This window comes from Mauremys mutica, unplaced genomic scaffold (assembly GCF_020497125.1).
Source record: "Mauremys mutica isolate MM-2020 ecotype Southern unplaced genomic scaffold, ASM2049712v1 Super-Scaffold_100101, whole genome shotgun sequence".
NCBI classification, from domain to species: Eukaryota; Metazoa; Chordata; order Testudines; family Geoemydidae; genus Mauremys; species Mauremys mutica.
This window is the reverse complement of record NW_025423268.1, coordinates 1,731,197-1,736,149: the sequence shown is the minus strand read 5'-3', so window position 1 is coordinate 1,736,149 and position 4,953 is coordinate 1,731,197.

The window sequence follows — 4,953 nt, the reverse complement described above, 5'->3', positions numbered from 1 at the left end:
CACCTTGACTGTCCATGGGCCAAATCCTGCAGCCCTGGATAACCTCCCACTGATGGCGATGGGAATTGAGCCTTTGTAACTAGCTGCTGGTACCTGCGGTCTCAGCTATGGATTAAACTGGTGGCAAACACAGCTTCAGCCAAAGACGTGAAGGATGTAAGAGCAAAGCTGGCCTGGGGAGCTGCTGCAGTCCCATCAGCACAGCTGGAAGGGAGAAGAGGAAAAACTCCCTAAAGTGCTGGGAGCAACACTGAGAAAAGGAAGTATCAGAGGGGTAGCTGTGTTAGTCTGGATCTGTAAAAGCAGCAAAGAGTCCTGTGGCACCTTATAGACTAACAGACGTTTTGGAGCATGACCTTTCGTGGGTGGATACCCACTTCATCCGATGCATGTTAAAAACACTTATCTTAAACTGGAACTGCCTGTTATTAAAGGCTGGTTTCCCCAAGTCAGTTCCATAAGCTCTGCTAGAAACACCCTGGGTTCTCTCCTGCCTTGGTGGGAACTGCAGGGAATCGTCCCCTGCTGCCCTTGGCTCCAGGCTGGTTTTTCTGGGGAGGGGACGTGGAATTGATTTGTTTGCTGTTGAGAAGGGAGCTGGGCCAGTTCTCAGGGAACGAGAACTCCCAGCATCTTCCCAGCCCAACCCAGGCTGCTGCCTTGTCCCAGCCTCTGTTCCCCTGGGGGCCCTGCATGTTTGACTCTAGAGCAGGCCGGGAGCAGCAGCTGAGGCAGAGGACAGCCTGGGCTGGGCAGTTAAGAAGGAGTTTAGCCAGCAAAAAAGGTAAAATGGCAGGGGAGTATTACCTTGGACTCGACGGCATTTCTCCATTGGTCTGTCTGCTTTGGGGCAGGGACAATAACACGTCCTGCTCCATTCGTTATTTCAAAGGGCGGTTTAGGATTTTCATTCTCACACACGGTGCACAAAGCAGGACTCAACCTTTGGCGTAAATTAAACAAGCTGCTCACAGATTCTGGCAGCCACAATGAGCATTTGGGTGAGAGCTCAGACCTGCCCCTGTCCCAGAGGGAGACAGGGGTCATCTGTGTGGGGACTGGACCACTGACCTACCCGCTCCTAACTCCCAAACTTTCAGTAACTCTATTATCAGTGCCTGTGAGTGTTATTTAAACCATAAGAAAAACCACACTGGGCTAGACCAAAGGCCCAGCTAGCTCTGAATCTTGTCTTCTGACAGTAGCCAACAAGGCACCACTGGGAACTGACCCCAGGGTCTCCTGTTCACAAAAACAAGTGCTTTAGCCAGCTAAGCCATGGCGCCTGCAGCTGGCGAAAACACAGTGTCTGCCCACACCTGACTCCCTGCCATCTCCAGCGGGGCCTGACAAGCTTTGCTTGTGTTTGGATTTTGCAAAGCAGAGGAGCAGGTGACGTTTTCCTTGCAAGTTGTGTGTGAGTGAATCTTTGCCCACGTCCGCACTACAAAGTTGTTTCAACAGAATTATATTGCTCAGGTGTGTGAAAAACACACAACGTTCCCTCGGTCGGCAGCTTGTGTCTGGTGCACACACTGCAATGCGACAAAACTGCCGTGTTTTGGTGACAAAATAAAACGACTTCAATGAGAGGTCTAGAGCTTTTTGCAGCAAACTTAAAGTGACAGAGTGTCAGTGAAGACGCTGCTATTCATTATATCACCATAACTGGCTTCCTCCAGTATCCCACAATGCCCGCCATGAACTCGCCTGCCCTGCATTCCTGCTACAGAGCCATGGGCCCCTCCCCTTTCATCGCTCTGGGAAGTTCTGACAGCTGAGCCTGCTGCTCTCTCCCACACTGTGAACACAGAGCAGAGTGGCGGGAACTTCCTTACCTTGGTGGGGGTGGCCACCGGCATCCAAACTGTGATGCCCCCAGGACACCCCTTCCCTCGAGGAGGCTCTTACCTTCTAAACAGGGACGGCTAGTTTCTAGTAAAATCACTAAAAGGGAAGGAGAAAACTCGAAAGAGGTTCCTCCTGGTGCTCATTTCCGTGAACCCGAATACTCTCTGTCCTCAGAGACCTCGAGAAGGAGACTTGCTGAAGCAAAGCCACAGGGGTCTCTGAGGTTTCCCTGGCCCCTTGCCCCTGTCCTGCCTGGCTGATGTCAGCATCTCTCTGTGAGGTCACCACCTCCCCACCAATAGTCTGAGGTCCTGCAAAAGGCCTTTATGATGTCACTGCCACATCCCTCCCTTGCTGTGCTAATGTCCTGCCCCTGGCCAGGCACTTTGAAATTTTGAGCTACTCCCTGTGGATCACCCCACTCAAGGAGCATTCATTCTAGGAAGCAAGCCGGCTAGACAGAAAAACATCAGATGCTGCTCCCAATGCTACACTCAGTTTTTCAGAAATTAGTCAACTTTATGCCCGAAGAGACCATTAGAGCATCTAATCTGACCCCCTGCATACCACAGGCCTCCTGTATGAAACAAGAGCTACTTTGGGAGCAAACACATTCCAGAAAGGCATCTAGTCTTCATGAAATGACATCAGGAGATGGTGAATCCACCACTTTCCTTGGTAGCTTCTTCCTGTAGTGAATCATCCTCGCTGTTGAATTTTTGTGCCTTAGTTGTAATATGAATTTGTCTCTTTTCACCTTCCAGCCACTGGGTCTTGTTATGCCTTTCTCTGCTAGATTAAAGAGCCCTTTCATACCCATTCTTTTCTCCCCATTAAGGCCCTTCAACACTTCAATGAAGTCACCTTTCAATCTTCATTTGATAAGCTAAACAGGTTGAGCTCTTTCAATAGCTCCCTAGAAGGCATTTTTCTCCAGCCCTCACAACATTTGGTGGCTCTTTGCTGACCCAGCTCCAATTTCACAACATCTTTTTCAAATGAGGACACCAAAACTCAAGGCAGTATTCCAGCATCAGTCTCACTGATGCCGTGTCACCTCCTGTGACGTTATTGACATAATCTGTAACTGTATAGATCACCGTTGCGACCACTGTTTTATATTTGCAGCCAATATTGTAGAAAGGTTGTCGTGAAAGGGGTCTATGGAGAGGTTATGATTGGCTGATTATAATTATGCCATCTCTAGATGTGTATCATTTTTGTAGTTGACATTATAAATATTGGCTCTATGCTGCCCGTATTTCAAACTTGTGCTCTGCTTCCGGGGAACACTCCAGCCAGACAAGTTGGTGTCAGTTCTGCCTAGCCTGCTTGATGGCCCATTAAGGACCATGAGCTATACAATTGACCCATTGAGAGAAGGCAGATACACCTTGTGACTCAGCAAAGGGACCTGCCTATGGACAGAACTCAGGTTTTTCTATGCCACGTGCTGGATAGAGTGTCCTTGGGACAAAGAAAGCAAAGACCACATGGCAAGTGACTATAAAAGGCTGATGCTTCATCTCCATCTTGTCTTCAATCCTGCTTCATACCCCTGGAGGGACTTTGCTACAAACTGAAGTTCTCTACAAAGGACTGAATGACCCATCCCAGCTGTGGATGGACTCCAGAGACTTGATTTGAACCTGCAGTTTCTTTCATCACTGCTACAAGCCAAACCAAGAACTTTGCCATTACTGTATGTGCAGGGTTCAAATCCATGTGCATTTTGTATAACAACCTGGTCTATGGATTGTGCCAGCTCTTTTCCAGACCCAAAGTCCAGAATATGGTCAAGGGACCAGAGGCCTAGCAAATCGTGATCAGCTAAGAGAAAGCTGGGTAAACAGAAAGCCTTGCTTGCTAAGATAGGCCTGGTCAGCAAATTGCCAGGTGTTGGAGCTAAGAACTAATTAATTGTGTCTTATTCAGAGTTGCAGATTGAACAAAGAATCCCTGTTTCTCTTGTATTTGTTTCTTCTGTAGGGAGACGTTCTTCCCACAGATACAATCTTGAGTTTATGAGAAGTTGGCACATGTCAGTATAAGATATGGCATCCTTCCACCTCCCTTCCCAGGGACCAATGCCTTGCCTTTAGACACACAGAAAACAATCTTTATTGCCATATACTTTCACTGGTTCTTTGCTTTAACCCCTAGGAATGTACCTGTTGGACAATCAAAGGAGTTGCTCCATTCCTATGGACCCCAAATCAGAATTCAACATAGATATTTTATACTACTAACATTTTATCAAAGTATTCATTAAATGTTAACTTGCTAACTTGAAACCATGGGCGGAGACATTATATAACCTGTTAACCATTAGCTAATGTGCTATTTTGTCTTGCTGCAAAATCTATCCTGGGGTGTGGCACTGCCTACCCCATCACTTTCTCCTGCCCATGGAAAATCTATATATTCTGTTATAATCAATTGATTTACAGTGTCTCTGAGCCTAATAAGCAAGGTGACACTCCACCAGCGCTGTGTGTAATAAACTCCTATGCTTGACCTCTACACGGTGTGGATTTATGTCCTTCACTGGTGAAGCTAGTAGTTTATAAACCATAATAGCTTTACACGTCGCTGTGCCTGTCTTCAGTATAAGTTCATAGAATCATAGAATTCAAGATCAGAAGGGACCATGATGATCATCTAGTCTGACCTCCTGCAAGATGCAGGCCACATAAGCCGATCCACCCACTCCTGAACTAATTCTCTCCCTTGACTCTGCTGTTGAATGCTCCAAATCGTGATTTAGAGACTTCAAGTAGCAGATAATCCACCAGCAAGCGACCCCTGCCCCATGCTTCGGAGGAAGGCGAAAAATCTCCAGGGCCACTGCCAATCTACCCTGGAGGAAAATTCCTTCCTGACCCCAAATATGGCGATCAGCTGAACCCCGAGCATGCGGGCAAGACTCTCTAGCCAGACCCTCTGAAGAAGGCTAACAATATCCCAACATTGACCCTTTGTACTAATTACCAGTGTGGCACGTTATTGACCTATTGACTAAACCCGTTGGCCTATCATACCATCCCCTCCATAAACTTATCCAGCTTAATCTTAAAGTCATGGAGGTCCTTCGCCCCCACT